General features: G+C 39.5%; 1 protein-coding gene and 1 long non-coding RNA gene across 9 annotated transcripts in view; one reads left to right on the forward strand and one right to left on the reverse strand.

Moving 5' to 3' along the window:
- Positions 1–489: 489 nt before the first annotated feature.
- LOC136852508 (tyrosine-protein kinase RYK-like) overlaps positions 490–18,712 on the reverse strand; it is a 666,481-nt gene continuing 648,258 nt past the window's right edge. For all 8 annotated transcript variants that reach the window (XM_067127187.1, XM_067127189.1, XM_067127186.1 and 5 more), the window contains one exon: positions 490–1,517. The gene's annotated coding sequence lies outside the window, so the exon portion shown is untranslated. The remainder of the gene's footprint in view (positions 1,518–18,712) is intronic.
- Positions 3,479–4,846, forward strand: LOC136852509 (uncharacterized). Its single transcript, XR_010857171.1, has 2 exons — positions 3,479–3,580; positions 4,733–4,846. It is a non-coding gene; the product is annotated as an uncharacterized lncRNA (long non-coding RNA).

The raw sequence follows: 18,712 nt of genomic DNA on the forward strand, positions 1-18,712 counted from the left end.
GAAATGAGATACAGTACTGTACTTTGGCTTCCGGTCAATGAGCACAAACCGGCTCCCTAGAAAAAATGAATGTCTGCTCAGTCCACTTTCCATTTGGATTTCACAAACGTCAAGCCCCACTTAGGGTTCATAGTGGTTTAGTCTGAACAAGGGACGAAGCAATGTTTCGACTGGTGCTACGCTTTGATCCTCGGCGTTCACGCAAACCTGTCCATAGATCTAGACAAAAACAAAGATCCCTTCAATGTGTCTAAAGATCGCATTGGCTGAAATATCTTTTAGCTAAAGCTTATGGATTTATCAGTTTACAATGCATATTCATTACTGTTTCAAAAATGTTATTCAAATTATTGTATTTATATTTCCTTACAACTTGGTCTACTGCTGAAATTGATTTTGATAATGTCATTAATACTAAGGATAAAAGAACATCACCTATGGGTTAACGGGGACGTCGAGGTGAAACACTTTTACAAATAAAACACTGAGGACTCATGGCAACTTTTATTTTGCATGATTATAAAACAATGTTATATAAATATTGCTGTATATTAAACAGATAAACAATGATACTAATCTTTACGTTCCACAGATATAACAATACACAGTGCTAAAACGCTAATTGTCTGCGCTTCTTCTGTTCTCTCCGCTTTTGGTGCTGTTCGTTCGTCGGTGTTTCCACACCCGACTGACTTTTCATTTTTCCTTCGGCCTTACTAAAGGCAGGCCAAATCTAAACGCAGAACCAACGACGTTAAATGGCAGTAATTTTTCCATTTTTGTTTTCAACTTTCTGCACTTTTCTCTCTTACTTCCTACAACGTTTGTGCCAATTAAGCAGCAGAAAATATCTCGAACAATTTCGACTTTTCTCAGCTAGCTTGCTAAAACCTCTATACTTCCTCGTTCCAGTCTTTGGTTTTTCTTGTATACATTCAAAGTAAACACTTAGATTAGAATTAGAAGACATTATTTTTTTATTTTGGTGAACATATGAAATCCGAAGGATATTTCAACACTTTAAGACTGATTTCACGAGTTACTGTCTCTATCTCAAAAAAAGAAAAAAAAATCATCAGTCTAGCCTATGAATTATGATAGCAACTCTGCTAAAGATTTAGCACCATGCATATGACATAATACTACCGTATCTGAAACGAAAAGCCACGGGGTTCGGGGTCGGGGACTGGTGTAAAAATAGACACATGCTTTACAAAAGGTAGGAGGGGAGTCCATTGGCAGGGGCATGATTAAGAAACAAGAAAACAAAAGGACACATCGTTGTCATCATTATCTTATTCTGCTCCTTCATTTTTTCTTCTATGCACCTCGGTAGGATGTCCGGACACAAAACCATAGGTCCGGTAATAGTCTTATATGGATACATTCAGTTTGACTGTAAAGAGGGATAACTTTTTTATTCTCTCTTGCACAACCAAAAAAATTAATAATTCGGTGCTGAGTTAGCGGGTTTTTTCTTCAAAGCTCCTTTTTTCCGGAGGGTTGCCAAAGCTCATCTGAAAGAAAAAAAAAATGAAAAGGTCAGTAAAACTTTATATTTTCATTTTTTCCATTGAAAATAGTAAAATGGACCTTGAGATCTGTCATTTTGCTTGCCCTTATATATCGACACTGTGCTCTCCAGGTATTAATTCACAATTAATTGTTGGATTCAGTTAGCAAAGATATGTCTTTAACTGTACCGTTACTATGAAAATTTACTAAATTCAGTTGTCTCTGGACCCCATCAAAATAAGTCTTTCCATTGAGACAATTACTACAATTTCACCGCAAGTGACCTCAGCTTCCAGCTGATGCTTTTACAGGATGAAGTAAACGTAAGGGAGTAAGCTTTTAGTTTTGTGTAAAAGAAAACTTCTGAGATGGCTTTGTCTGTCCGTCCCCACTTTCTCCTGCCCGCCCTCAGATCTTAAAAACTACCGAGGCTAGAGGGCTGCGAATTGGTATATTGATCATCCACCCTCTGATCATCAAACATACCAAATTGCAGCCCTTTAGCCTCAGTAGTTTTAATTTTATCTAAGGTTAAAGTTTAGCCATGATCGTGCATCTGGCACTGCTATGGGTGCCAACAGCACAGGCCACCCCCCGTGCCTGAAAGTTTCACGGGCCGCGGCTGAGAGTTTCAAGGGCTATGACTGAGAATTTCATACAGCATTATACGCTGTACAGAAAACTCCATTGCGCCAAAGAAACTTTGGCGCAATTTTTTTTTACTTGTTTCTTACTTGATTATAGACGGTCCAAAGCAGTCAAGGCCAAAGGAATTTGGTTCTTGCGTTTGGCTCTGGCGTCACGCAAGGGGCCAACGTGCTTGGACAAATATATTTGGTTGCTTAAAATATTTAAGTATTAGGAACCGGAAAGCAACAAATCTATGAAAATCTCGAGTTCATTCAGGGAGGAAAGGATAACTAAGGGCACTGTGTAGAGTCATAAAGATACAAAAATGGGAAGAGTATTCATTCGCCAGGGAAAAAAGAAACAACAACTAATTTATTACTTCATTAAAACAGAAAAATTCAGTCCACAGTATCTAATTTTTAAATAGCAAAATCATCAGATAAATATATAACTACTCCTGTAAGCATATTCCAGGCATTCAGTTTTTCTATATGTTATGGAAGTTATAGATCTTTCGTTTGATCCAAGAATAATTTTTACAAAAACTTTTCAATCATTGTAGGTCCACAGAGCATAATGTGAGACGAAACCAGGATATCAAATGCATCCCTGCAAAACCTCAGAACAATGACAGGGCTGTGACGGAGATCAAATCGTTAATCCTTTAACTTAATTCATGTCCAAAAGCCAAAATTCGTAAAAACATTTCCCAAATAATAGAATAGCAGAATTTTTCTTACACACACACACACATATTTATACATATACACACTCCAGAAAACACAATTTCTATGGGTAAAAAAATATTACTTCCATTGAGATATAATACATTTCTATTATAGAAAAACTTCAACCATTTTCTTAGGGACAAGAGACGACAATTAACCCGTACCCCCGTGACAGACAGAGTTATAAAGAGGATGTAAGAACTCGATTTTCCTGGAACACCTCCAACAGTCCCTATAGTCTATGGAAGCCATAAACCAGATTAGTACATCTAAAAACTTTTTAAAAATTTTGAAATACTGTTTATTCGACGTTATTGGGGTAAGGATTAGTTATTATTGTATGTAAATGACTTAAAATTGATTAGGTAATTACTTATTAATAGTAGGAACGTAGGGAATGGAGACGTTATTTTCATTATGCAGCAAAGCCTAGAGAAAATAAATTTAGAAAATAAACTGCCTTACTTAACGGCGTTATTTTCATTATTAGATGTCAATAATAATATAAATAATTATTAGTATTTGTAAATAATTATTATTAGTTCATTAATAATGTCAGGGAATATAAGGATTAAGGGTTCGTTTTTGCTAACTAAAGCATTACTGGAACACCTCCAAGTGTCAGTCTGTCAGACATGGAAGCCGCTTAGCCGACACATCCACCCTCCTCCTGCAAACCCTAAAATCAGTTTCCTGCATCCACAGAGGTAAAGGCAAGATAAGGTACCTGTATTTGAAAGCGTCAAATCTTAGATAAAGTTAAATATGGAGGCATTGAAAATGAGACCTCATGGCTCTCGTGTTTAGGTTTAGGGTTGACACGTGGCCATAAATATTTACAATTTTTTTTTTTTTTTTTTTTTTTTTTTTTTTAGTTTTAGCTCCTAAAATAGAGTCAGGTAGGAAGGCGGTATTCAATTGCATGCAATGTTTGTATTTGAAGACGTCAAATCATAAAGTGAAATGTGAAGGTATTTAGTTTTTTCATGGTTTTCACGAAATGGAAGAGTTTTGGTTAGAGCCCAGGACCTTAGGCCAGCACCCTAGCGTAGGGGTAAGTTCAAATTAGGCCATTTGCATATTCAATTGCATAAGATTGCACGCAACGTTATATATATGCAATTTCAGTAGGTATTTTCATGGTTTTACACAAAATGGAAAAGTTAAGGTAGGCTGACGTGAACCTTAGGCTACCACCCTAGGTTCGGTAAGTATTATTAGCCTAAGGTCGTCATATTAAATGCAATTTTCATATTCAGTTGCATTGAACTGCATGCAGTATCTGTATTTGCAGGGGCCAGATCTTAGATAAAAAAGTGAAGTGTGAAGGCATTTAGTTATTTCATGCTTTTACACGAAATGTAAGAGTTTAGGTAAGAGCCTAGGACCTTAGGCCAGCACCCTAGCTTAGGGGTAATTTCAAATACAGTCATTTTCTTAGGCTATCTGCATAGGATTGCATGCAACATCTATGTATTTGAATCGACCCCTAGTCATTTTCTTAGACATTTGCATAGGATTGCATGCAACACCAATATGCGCAGTTTCAGTATTTATTTTCATGGTTTTACATGAAATGGAAGGGTTTAGGTAGGGGCCTAAGCCCTTAGGCCATCACCCTAACTTAGGGGTATGTTCAAATGCGGTAATTTTCTTAGACCATTTGCATATTCAATTGCATAGGATTGCATCATCATTTATACTTGTGATTTTACTAAATAAGTTTCTTATTTTTACCTTGAAAATATTTGAAGGCGCCAAATTTTAGGTAAAGTTAATCATAAAGGCATTGTCTTTTAGAAAATACCTTTGCAATTATTTGTAAACCTTAAAATAACAAAGATACAATTATTTTTCAGAAAATATGCCACCAAAGAAACGGCCTTCCGTTGGTCCAGAGACTTCAAGAGCCAAAGGAATGCAGCATACAGGGCAGCAGAAACATCAGATCAGAGGGAATCCAGACTGGAAGTCCAGAGGACAAGAGTTGCTGCATCCAGAGCAGCGGAAGTACCGGAACAGAGTTGGGGGGGGGCCCAGACTGGTAGATCTGAGGACGAGAGTAGTTGAATCCACCTGAAGGACTGGAACAGAGGCCAGACGAAGTCCAGAGGACAAGAGAAGCTGCATCCTGAACAGCAGAAGAACCAAAACAGAGGGGCCCAGACTGGAAGCTAGAGGTTTAAGGCTCACTGCATCCAGATCAGCAGAAGAACTGGAACAGAGGGAGTCCAGGCCAGCACCCTACTTAGGGGTAAGTTCAAATGAAGCAATTTGAACATTCAGTTGCATAGGATTGCATGAAATATCTACAGTATGTATGCAATTTCAATAGTTATTTTCATGGTTTTACATAAAATGGAAAAGAGTTTAGGTCGGTTGTCATGGTTATTTTTCGGAAGACTCCAGCCACCTCCCACATTATAATTTATATTTTTCTTGGGCAAAACACATCAAAACAAAAAATTTCTTCTCAATACATAACCTTCGCAAATGCTTAATAACAGAGGAAAAAATTAATCAAATTACGACTTATACGGTAAGACAATAACCAGCCCCGCAACCCCTTCCATAGCTAATACGGCAAAACTGTAACCGGTAACCACCCCTAGGGTGCGTTAGGTTGGTGTTTTTAGGTTCTTTTATTGCCCTGTCATTTCTTCATGCAAAGAGGCTAGCTGGAGTCTTTCAAAATGGCTGGCTGGAGTCTTTCGAAAAATTACCGGCTGTCATGAACCTTTTTACCTAGGTTAGGTAAGTACTAAGGTCGTCATATTAAATGCAATTTTCATATGCAATTGCATTGAATTGCATGGAATATCTGTATTTGAAGGTGCCAAATCTTAAAGTGAAATGTGAAGGTATTTAATTATTTGCATGGTTTTACACGAAATGGAAAAGTGTGGGTAAGAGCCTAGGACCTTAGGCCAGCACCTTTAGCTTAGGTTTAAGTTCGTATGCGGCCAGTTCGTAGGTCATTTGCATATTAAATTGCATAGTATTGCATGCAACATTTATATTTGCGATTTTGATAAGGATTTTCTTATTTTTACCTTCAAAATTAGAGTTAAGGTAGGTTGTCATGAATCTTAGGCTACCACCCTAGGTTAGTTAAGTATGACGGTGGTCATATTAAATGCAATTTTAATATTCACTTGCATAGGATTGCATGCAATATGAGTATTTGAAGTTGCCAAATCTTAGATAAAATGAAATATGAAGGTATAGTTTTCATGGTTTTACACGTAGGGTAAGTTCAAATGAGGCCATTTGTGTATTCAATTGCATAGGATTGCATGCAACGTCTATATATGCAATTTCAGTAGTTATTTTCATATTACACAAAATGAAAACTTTTCATAAGCTGACATGAACCTTAGGCTATCACCCTAGGTTAGGTAAGTATTAAGGTTGTCATATTCAGTGCAGTTTTCTTATTCAGTTGCATTTAATTGCATGCAATATCTGTATTTGAAGGCACCAAATCTTGGATAAAGAAAAATGTGAAGGTGTTTAGTTATTTTCGTGGTTTTACATGAAATGGAAGAGTTTAGGTAAGAGCTTAGGATCTTAGGCCAGCTTAGGGGTAAGTTCAAATGAGGCTATTTGCATATTCAGTTGCATAGGATTGAATGCAACCACTATAGATACAATTGAAGTAGACATTTTCGTGGTTTTAAACAAAATGGAAAAGTGTAAGAGCCTAGGACCTTATGCTAACACCCTAGCTTACGGGTAAGTTCAAGCTAGGGTGTTAGCCTAAAGTCCTAGGCTCTTACCTAAACTTTTCCATTTTGTTCATATGCAATTGCATAGGTTTGCATACAGTGTCTATATATAATTTGAAATGGAAAAGTTTAGATAAGAGCCTAGGACCTTAGGCCAACAGCCTAGCTTTTGGGGCAAGTTCAAATGTGGTAATTTTCTTAAGCCCTTTCCATATTCAATTGTATAGGGTTGCTTGTAATGTCTATATAAGCAATTTCAGTAGTTATTTTCATGGTTTATACGAAATGGAAAAGTTTAGATAAGAGCCTAGGACATAAGGCCAGCAGCCTAGCTTTGGGGTAAGTTCAAATGTGGTAATTTTCTTAGACCCTTTCCATATTCAATTGTATAGGCTTGCTTCTAATGTCTATATATGCAATTTCAGTAGTTATTTTCAATGTTTTGCACAAAATGGAAGAGAGTTTAGGTAGGCTGTCCAGAACCTTAGGCTACCACCCTAGGTTATGTAAGTATGGAGGTGGTCATATTAAATGTAATTTTCATATTCAGTTGCATAGAATTGCAAGCAATATTTGTATTTGAAGGTGCCAAATCTTAGATGAAGTGAAATGAGGAGGCATCTAGTTTTTTTCATGCTTTTACACAAAATGTAAGAGTTCAGGTAGGAGGCCAGCACCTTAGCTTAGGGGTCAGTTCAAATGCGGCCATTTTCTTAGGCCATTTGCATATTCAGTTGCATAGGATTGCATGCAACATCTATATGTACAATTTCAATAGTTATTTTCATGGTTTTACACGAAATGGAAGGGTTTAGGTAAGAGCCTAAGAACTTACCCCTGAGCTAGGGTGCTGGCCTAAGTTAAAATGCGGCCATTTGCATATTCAGTTGCATACGATTGCATGCAACATTTATACTTACAATTTTAATAAAGATTTTTCTGATTTTTACCCTAAAAATATTTGCACCAAAGTTAATTGTGAAGGCATTGTCTTTTAGAAAATACCTACACATTTAAATGCAAAAAATTAAATTATATTTAAACCTTGAAATAACAATGATCGAATTATTTTTCAGAAAATATGCCACCAAAGAAATGCCCTTCCATTGGGCCAAAGACTTCAGGAGCCAAAAGGAATGAAGCGAACATCAGAATAGAGGGAGGCCAGACTGGAAGTCCAGAGGACAAGAGCTGTTGCATCCACAGCAGAGGAAGTACTGAAACAGAGGGAGGCCAGACTGGTAGATCTGAGGATGAGAGTAGCTGCATCCAGATCAGCAGAAGCACCGGAACAGGGGGTGCCAGGCTCTGACAGGTGAGGGCGACAGTTTCGTGAGTCAGAACTCCTTTTATCTCGGAATGGAAAAAAGCAGCATTCGATTATAGACTGGATGCCAATTATCACAAGCACCCTCACGTGTCCATTGGAAAGTTGGATGTTTGTCCCCATTGCAATGCACTCAAGTGGAAAGAAGAGGCTCCGGGACTCTGCTACAGCAATGGAAAGGTGTCTTTCACTCATGTCAGGAGATACCACTTCTCAACATTACCTTGAAAACATCTGAAAATACAACTCTTGCTTCCAAATGATGTCGTTCGTGCAAAGGATATTTGCGAGACAGGCTACATGCCCACCTTCAAAATTCCTATACCAGAAGCTTACCCCAAGTTTCTTCAGACCTACTTCATGGGCGATGCAACTGTGGAGGCGTAATGAGACCGAGCAAGATATCAGGCCTAAAGGAAGGCATTGTTATAGACCTTTAGGCGTTCTTTCACAGGCACCACACCTGTGTTGCCATCTTCAAAACAGCTCCAGAGCTTATGCTCCCCCCAGAGAACCACAAGATCAGGATTAGGCTGGACAAGAAACCCGAAAGAAGTTTCAATGTCTCCACCTTCAATGAATCAATGAAGTGGCCATGGTGATGGTCGGCAATAACTTCGAGCCCCACAACATCTTTCATAAGAGAAACCAGACAGTTCAGAGGGTGGCCAACAACCAGAGGTCCTATGACTCCCTGTAGTGTCCTCTGATCTTCAGGCAAGGCGAGGATGCCTACTGCTTCAACATTCCTCAAACCAATCTGGCAACCAGTGAAGGAAAGAAAGTGTCGTCACAAGACTATTATGCCTACAGAATTATGTTGTGAGAAGGGGAAGAGAACAACCTTTTTGAGTGCAGGGTGCTGTTTCACAGTTTGTCATGGACATATATATCAAAACTGAGAGTGAGAGGCTTCAATACATTTAGTCATCCACCTGCAAGATGCCATTGCCAGCAGCATCAATCCAAGGGAGTTGGAAAAAAGGGTCATCCTGTGCCCTTTAGTGTCATTGGAAGTTCCAGGCACATGCACGAGAGTACACCCAAGATGCCATGACTTAGTGAGGATGTCCAGACCTCTTCATTACCTTCTCATGCAACTCGAACTGGCTGGAAATTCAGGAGCAGCTGTTTCCTTGGCAGTTGCCTTCCCACTGCCACAAGCTTCAAACAGAAACTGGCCAAGATGGTTAGTGTTATCACCAAGTCACACACCTTCAGAGAAACCCATTGCTGGATGTAAACCATCGAGTGGCAAAACTGTGGCCTTCCCCATGCTCACGTTGTTCTGGCTCCAGCAGAAGATCCAGTCCATCAACATTGACAAAGTGATCGGTGCAGAAATTCTGGTTCCACAAGAAGATCTCTTGCTCCACAGCGCAGAAATTCCAGTTCCACACAAAGATCCCCTACTCCATGCTGTCCTCACCAAGAACATGATCCACAGTCCCTGTAGCAACCTCAACCAAAACTTACTGTTCCCATTGAATTGTTCAAAGAAGTTTCTGAAGGAACTCATCAGTGAAACGGAAACAGGGGAAGACAGCTACCCCTTCTACCGAATGTGAAAACCAGGAGCTGGCGGGTTCACGGCAAAGAGCACCAGCAGTTCAAGGTGGACAACAGATGGGTTTTGCCATACAACCCGCTCCTCTCAAAGATGTTCCAAGCCCACATAAACGTCGAGTGATGCAGTTTAGTAAAGTCTATCAAGTATCTGCAAGTACATCAACAAGGAAGTTACCAAATCTTGTTCGAGATATAGACCAGCCCATTCAGGACAAAGTGCAGGCCTTCCAACTCAGCAGGTACATCTGCAGCATTGAAGCTGTCTGGAGTATCTTGAGCTCCCAGATCCATGACAGGTACCCAACCGTGCTGAAGCTCAGTGCTCACTTGGAAAACGGTTAGAGTCTCCTTCAGGCTGGATGGGTTCCAACTGGAGCAAATGCAGGTCCCACCAAAGAACACCTTGATGGCCTTCTTTGAGCTGTGTCAGGAAGACCCCTTTGCAAAGATGCTACTTTACCCTGATGTGGCCAAGTAATTCCCCTGGGATTCTGGCAGCAAAAAGTTCAGGAGGCGAAAACAAGGCAAGGACGTCGAAGGCTACCCATGAATCAAATCCACTGATGCCTTGGGACGTGTCTACATGGTCCATCCTTCCATCATTGAATGTTTCTACTTACGAATGCTTTGACACATTGTCATTCACAAGTCTGAAAATGGTGGATGGTCAAACCAGCGAAACTTTCAGGGAGGCCTGTGAAAGGCGAGGTTTGTTGGAGAGAGACCAGCATTGGGACATCACCCTGGCCAAAGCTGCCGAGGAATATGTCCAACCTCCTTCAGTTCTGGGAAAAGTACAGGATGTTGATGAGTGAAGATGTTCTGCACCAAGAGAGGACGCATAATCCTACCCCGACCATCGACTTCTGGTAGATTTTGTGAGAGTTGGAGAGTATGTAGGGGGCGATGTTGGGGGAAAATTCTTAAGACCTATGGCCTGCTTTCCCTTCTAGATGATCCAAACACCGACCAGCTGTGCCAAGAGGTTCTTTGAGAGACCAGCTACAGGCCTGATGACCTTGCCCAGTTTGTTGCGGAAAAGGAACCCCTGCTGATGTTGACCATCGGAGAGCCTACGGCACCATTCTGAACCATGTTGATGGCCAAACAGGCAGCCTGATCTTCCTGGATGCTCCTGGCGGAACTAGAAAACGTTCCACATTAAGCTCGTGGCCAAAGTTTGTCAGAAGGAAAAGATTGCTCTGGCTGTGGCTTCCTTTGGAACTGTGGCCATGCTTCTGGATGGAGGTCGCACTGGCCACTCTGCTTTGAAATTCCGCTCTCTGCTCGGAGGCTCCTGTCTGTGACATTTCCAAGGAATGGGCAATGCCAAAGTTCTTCAGCAGTGCAGCTTCATCGTTTGGGACAAATGCACCATGGCCAACAAATGAGGTTTCGAGGCTTTGGACTTGACGTTGCTGGACCTGAGAAGCGAGAATTCCATCATGGGAGGTGTCACTGTTCTTTTGACTGGGGACTTTCGCCAAATCTTGCCAGTGATTGTCCAGAGCACCTGTGCTGATGAAATTAATGCCTGCCTTAAGATGTCTTACCCGTGGAGAGGAGTCCAAACGTTCAAGCTGACCACAAACATGAGGGTGCAGTTGTCTAGCAATCCTCTGGGTGGATTGTTTTCTGAGCAGCTTCTCACCTTGGGAAATGGGAAGGCCCCTGTTGATGCCCAGATGGGACATATCGTGTCCCCAGAGAACTTTTGCACCCTGGTCAGCACCCAACAAGAATTGGTGGCAGCTGTTTCCCAACATCTACAGAAACTACCACAAGCATGACTGGCTTCAGGAAAGAGCAACTCTGGCCCCCAAAAAGTGAGTGTGTGAAGAACAACTTGCAGATCCAGTGAATTTTGCTTTCCAGTGGATGCTCCTACTGCTCCATGAACGCATTCGTGGATCCGAATGAAGTCGTTAAGTACCCAACGGAATTCCTGAACTCCTTGGAGCTATCTAGGTATCTGCCTCATGTCCTCAACCTGAAAGTCTGTGCACCAATCCTGCTTTGAAACCTGTATAGTCCCAAGTTGTGCAACAGGACAAGTCTGATCATCAAGAACCTTCTTCCCAATCTGATTTAGGCAACCATTCTAACTGGATGTAGAAGAAGAGAAGGCATTTTCCTCCCACGAATCCCGATAATTGTGGACAATCTCTCATTCACTTCAAGAGGATCCAATTTTCAGTCGGGCTCGCTTTTGCGATGGCCATCAACAAAGCATAAGGACAATCGCTCAAGGTGGTAGGCATCAACTTGCGAGAGCCATGCTTCTAACATGGCTAGCTTTACATAGCCTGCTCCAGGCCTGGCACTCCAAAAAATCTCTACATTCTGGCATCTGGAGGGAAAACAAAAATCATTGTGACTCGGCCAAAGTTAGTAAACAACAGGTTGGCCATTCCTGTTTTTAAAAACTTGCAATAGGTCTGAAATAGTCTGGGTTACTTTTTATAGTACAGTTATTCTGTCCCTTAGCTGCAACATTTCATCCCCAAGATGTCCCCGGTAATGCCAAACTACTCTCTATTGGTTTAAGACTTGCAGGAAAACATCTCCTTTGAGTTATTTTGTCATACAAAGTATGTGTACTGTTATTGAAAATGATTTTCTTTCCTGTAATTAATAATTCTGTCTTGAATTCATTTTGCTTTAAATAAACATGTTAATAAAAACCACACGTGTTTCTTCCTTTCCAAGGTAAAATGATCGACAGTCAGAGTATATTCCTGGGCAAACACTGGTGGGTTGGTCAGCTAGTGTGTGTATATACATAATTTTTCTTGTTTAATACCACCTCACCTCATTTCCTACAAGTTTCGTAACGTGGTTGTGGACATTAAAATTGGCCACTTCCCAACTTTGTATAATTTGATTACGTTCTGTAATGGGTATGCTGTATCAGTTTCAGATTAGCGAAAGTTTTGTGCTGAGGGAGCATAAAAGTAAAATATGATAACCCAGAGAGAATTTCCACGAGTTTCCCAAGGAAGTGAGAATCATTGTCCTCCTCCTTGAAGATTGAAAGTTTGCTGTATGCTGGTTTCCTGGGTATTGTCATGTGGAAGGAGACGGGACGGGCCATTCCATGACCTCTTGCAGCCGAAGGAAGAAAATAACATTCGGGAAGGAAAAGGTCGAAAAAGGTCGAAAGGTTCGACGTGACCACAAGCATTTGAAAGATTCACCTCTTTAAAAAGAGAGGCTATGAGAATAAGCAAAATAGGCAAGTCATATCTTGCAAATGAGTCTGGTATAAATGTGTATATACATACATTATCTATCTATCTATATATATATATATATATATATATATATATATATATATATATATAATGTATGTATATATATATTTTTACCATAATGTATGTATATACACATTTATACCAGACTCATTTGCAAGATATGACTTGCATTCTAAATCTGTTACCATTTGCTCTGATTCTAATAGCCTCTCTTTTTAAAGAGGAGAATCTTTCGATTGTTTGTGGTCACGTCGACCTTTTCCTTCCCGAATGTTATACTCTTCCTTCGGCTGCAAGAGGGCATGGAATGACCCGTCCCGTCTCCTTCCACATGACAATGCCCAGGGAACCCGCATACAGCTAACTCCCAATCTTCAAGAAGGAGGAGGACATAATGATTCTCACTTTCTTGGGAAAATCATGGAAATTCTCTCTGGGTTATCATATTTTAGTTTTACGCTCCCTTAGCACAAAACTTTCGTTAATCTGGAAAGTTTGAAACTGATACAGCATATCCATTACAGAATGTAATCAAATTGTACAAAGTTGGGAAGTGGCCAATTTTAATGTCCACAACCACGTTACAAACTTGTAGGAAATGAGGTGAGGAGGTATTAAACAAGAAAAATTATGAAGATGGTCGTCATATTATAAGCTAGAAGAATCTTAGATGCTGGAGGAAGAGCACTCGAAAAAGGGAAACTTTTAAAATAGACGAGGATAAAATAATAAGATAAAACTTACATCTAATTAACAGATATATGAAAGAAAGTATCAATAGACAAATAATATTAAACTATCTGAAGTTTAAACAAGTAGAATAGATAAATAATTTGCAGGTATACAAATGAAATTAATGCAGTAAATACATAGGTGAATGAAATAATCATTAAATACAGAAATACGGCGCATACAATGCATATTTCATAAGAAACAATGTTCGCAACATGTCAATAAAAATGTGTGACATTTATCATCTCCGGTGGTCGACGTATTTTTGATTATATATATATATATATATATATATATATATATATATATATATATATATATATATATATATATATATATATATATATATATATATATATATATCAAAAGTACGTCGACCAGACTTCAAACACCCCAATGCGCCATTTATCCCTATCTTGCATGCGACTCTGTACTTCTCAAATATGAACGTCCTTCCTCTTCAGACCCCCAAATTATCTTAACCATCCTATTCTCTCCTTTCCCTCTAGGAGACCTTGTCACCTGAAAACCCTACGATCCATCATTTCACCTATGATGATCTTTCTGTCACATTTTGTCGTGTCTCTACATATCTCACTTTCTGTGTATGCCTTCTTCCACATGCAGCCCATCAGATCATAAGAGTTAAATGACATCAAGGGTAGCGTGTTTTCAGATACAAAAAAAAAAAAAAAAAAAAAAAAATTTCATCGCTCTTGTAAAGGCGATATCCAGAATAAGCTTTTCAACACGAAAAGTTTATATATAAGACTTACGTCACTTTAAGTCTATTATCATGAAGACACTGAAAATAATTCAGTGATACTCAAATTTCACAAGCAAAAAGGAAAGCCAAGTTTCTGTAAACATTTGTCTGACTGGCTGATTGTCATGCAGGGGAATTTTCAGAAAAATTATAAGTTAGCCAACCAGTCATCACTTGCTCACAGATGATTAATCAGGCAACCAATTGCCAGAAGCTTATCACAGGCGAAGTTTGTGTACTCTCATAACTTTATATTGCTGGAGTTAACCTGTCGTCATGCAAACAATCTTCACAATTCTTGAGGAATTTACTTTTGGAAAACGATCTGGGAGTTTCAGAAACTGCTAATGACAAATGATGTTCGAAAAACTATAGCGCCTTTCCTCTGGCCTTTTGACAAGTAATTCATATCTTAGACCATAACCCTAAAACTATTTCATATTGACCGGGATTTCAGTTGTAGGCTTAATGCGAGACTGGAAGAAGTTAGACAAATTAATATTTATGCCTATAATGAGAAACAGACGGAAGCATGCAGAGAAATGTCCTCAGTATAAAAGAAAAAATTCCCTAATGGCCTATTTTCTGATTCTGAACGAGCTATTTTTGACATTCATGAAGGTTACGAGGGAGGAGCCTAGATCCCTTCCGTATTCTGACATGACCCTCCCTCCCGAAATAGACTTCCTTGAAACAAAGGTCGAAAGGAACATGAATTAAAACTGATGACCTCTGCGCTTCACAAACACTGCAGGATTAACTGAGTGAAACTGCTCACGACTCGGGAGGGATCTTGGATTATGAGGGACTGGCGAGATAGTAATAACGTTCGAAATTAACGGTCAATGAGACGCTTAGGAGAGTCAGAGTTCCATAAGTTCTTCGGATGGGTTTCAAAAGCAAGCCTAAGATTTACGGCTTATTGTGTGATGTTGGTTGACGGAAGAGTTGAACTGGGAATTTTGTTCCATCTGATAAAGTATGCTGTATGAAGATTTATCAATATTTTATGACAGCACCTATCAAGGAATATGCAAGCCGGCTCAAACAACCTGCCCACAGATAATTAGCCTTGGTCAAAACCTCGTGTATTTGCAACGCAATGCTCTCCCTTGCAAAAAAAATTAAATAACCGGCCTGCTAAATCAAGCGGGGAAAACACCAAGAAGCAAAAGATTAGACAAAAGAGTTGATCAGTGATAATCCTGATGAGGTCATACAGGAGACCAGTAAAAAGTGAAGTATGAAACCACTGAATCAACACGTACCAAATTTACTTTGTTGACAGAGAAGCAAGCACAAATACAGAAAAATACAGAAATATCTAATTAAAACAAATACAAGTCTATCTATAGGAATAAATATATACAAATCTAAAACGAACGGGCAATGTAAATACCAAACCAAGAAAATTCAGCAGTTATCTTACATAGAAGTAAATGCAAAACAAAAACTGAAACGGAGAAAGCTGCATCTGAGCATAAGCAGACTTGGTTAAGCCTTCGTAGCCACCTCCCCATTTTTTAGTCCGTCAGTCTGCAACAATAACAAAAGCAAGAATTGGCCAAGCGGAAATTACCCCGAGGCGCAGGCGGCTCGCCGGTGGCAGACAAAGGAAACGCGCGCTTTGCATGATCATGAGAGAACTGAATCTCTCGGAGAAGTAATGAAGTGTGATGAGACCTTTTACATGCAAAGTGAGATACAAGAGCCGCGCGAAGGATTTGTGGGGGAACGTCATAAGGATCAAGGGCCATAAGCTACGAAAGACTTACGATTACTGGGGAATATAATTATGAAATATGGATGGCATTCAACAGGACAAAGTAGGGTTTGGCGTCGTGGAAGAAAATGAAGTTATATATGAAAAGCCCTTTTAGTTTCTTTCTTTTTTTCCTTAAGCAAAGAATAATAGATGGATAAATTAATATCCTTAGTTACTGAATATTAAGCGATGAACAATTCTTTCTTACTTTTAAACGCTCATAGGCTATAGAGCTCTTTTCACAATTACATTAAAGCACTGACAGCAAATATTTTTATTACAAAAAATAAATGTACTATTCTCTTGTTTATTTAAATCGATAACAGATACAAAGCCCATCCATCAAGCAAGTTAACGTAATGGTGGAATTTCTTAAGCACAACTGAACTCCAGTTCATCCGTCATGACGCGTCTTACAATACATTGCATTTTGATGCAAACCGAGTAGGCAAGGTGGATGTTCGTCAGCAAACTCCACAAGATCATTAAGCATTCTGTCGATAGCCTGAGGGCTTTTTGGGCAAAAATGTCAGGAAAAAGAAAAAGTATACCTTGTTTAACCAGACCTCTGAGCTGATTAACAGCTCCCTAGGGCTGGCCCGAAGGATTAGACTTATTTTACGTGGCTAAGAACCAATTGGTTACCTAGCAACGGGACCTACAGCTCATTGTGGAATCCGAACCACATTATACCGAGAAATAAATTCCTGTAATTCTTCATTCGCCGGCCGGAGACTCGAACTCGGGCCTAGCAGAGTGCTAGCCGAGAACTCTACCGACTCAGCCAACGAGGAACTAGAAATGTCGGGAAAATGATCACGTCAGTTACGAGGATAATAAGTCTTTCCGCCAGTGCTAAACAAACTTCGCATGATTATCCAAACGGGAGACTTATTACAGGTAAAGACAGTTATGTTATAGTATTCATTTAGCTCATTAGAGGTTTTTGAACAATCTTAGGGGACTGGAGCCGGCTGGGATACAAATTAATTTACCCGTCTAACTCTCTTATAAAGTTGTGGAATTCAAAGGCACAACTAAAAAAAAAAAAAAGTCGTTAAAGCGCCTTTATTTCCAATACTGACAAAATAAAAGCAAAATTGAGAGAGAGCTAAACGCTCATTCCACCGTGCGCTAAACTATACTAAAGGAAAATTAGTGCTAAATTTTTCAGTATATTGATAAGTGCTAGTTTCGGAAATTACAAGACTGGCCTTTATATGTATGTTTATCCCTACACACACAAGAGCATACACTCACATACATGCACACACATATACATATATATATACACATACACACTGTATAATCTTCGTACAACTTTAATCGCATCTTATTATGGGGTCGGCCGCTCGAGCCTTTCTTCTCAGCAGAATTCTATATATATAACAACACACACACACACACACACACACACACACACACACACACACACACACACACACACACAGCACACACACACACAAGGTCAAAAAATTAAGTTTCGAAATTCAATTTTTCCACATTGTCTTTGTATTACTAGATGGTTCTTCGTTGCAACTACTTAGTAAGAAATTCTGGATTTTTTGTCCACCATCGAGATTTTGGTTACAGTATTAATTGTAATGAGTCATCTTTACTAAGTAAAAGTGCTTTTCCATATCTTTACTAAGTAAAAGTGCTTTTCCTTATCTTTACTAAGTAAAAGTGCTTTTCCTTATCTTTACTAAGTAAAAGTGCTTTTCCATACAGCAGGAAGATTCAATGAAAAATTTGCTTCGGAGGCACCAATCAGTTTTTTGCATGAATCTTCGTTTTTTCCCCGATTCTCATGCATCAGTTTCTGGTGAAAAATATGAAGACTTCTTTCTTCCATTTATTGTTTTGACTTGACAGCTATATTCGCATTTTGCGGCATTTTCAATGCTACTACTAACGTAAAATCTGGCCATACAACCTTTTTGTTCCTTCGTGCGGAGGGAAAGTCCAGCAGTGAACTTGAGACTTGAGTAATGAGTGGTCGTAGAATTGCAAGATGAACTATATTTTGGGGTCCAAACTTTACGTATGACGTGCAGAATTGCAAATATATAATGATTTACATAAAATAGTCTATAATTCTCTCAAACTTTTACGCGCATTTTTTAACTTACGGTCCTTGGCTCATGTTGGGCAGGGCCTCAGGGACTTACGAAGGGATGTTACTTAGGCTTTGCTGGGAGCTCTCGTTTCCCTTGATGCGCCCAGTGTGTCCGGTATATGCAGTCGTGCTGCCTGGTCCCCATTTGCTCGCATATTCATGTATGGATGGCATCCTGTCATGGGTATCTATACAATTTTGATGGATGGCTCTTTAGTTTTTATGGGTCAGAATATACCTCCAAAGGGTCGCTGTTGTGAGACCGATGTAGTTTTTTGCTGTGTGATTTACACATCTCCTTTGGGCATGTGAGATTATATATTACATTGTGCACTTTCTTCGATCCTAGAGAAGCGGTACTGTTTTTTCTATCATAGGGCTGCGAAAGTGTATCCTTCGATAAGGGGGTCTTTGGGTTACTCCTCTGCTAACGATACCTCATAAGGCACAGCGTTCCTCTTTGTATGCAGACCCATAATTCAGGCGATGACAGATAACCAGGCTCTCCTCTTTTGCCATCGTCAGAGATTGGTAAAATTCATCAGTTTTCTTGTGGTAGCAATTTCGATGATTGGGTCT

The sequence above is a fragment of the Macrobrachium rosenbergii genome, chromosome 25, assembly GCF_040412425.1.
Source record: "Macrobrachium rosenbergii isolate ZJJX-2024 chromosome 25, ASM4041242v1, whole genome shotgun sequence".
NCBI lineage: Eukaryota > Metazoa > Arthropoda > Malacostraca > Decapoda > Palaemonidae > Macrobrachium > Macrobrachium rosenbergii.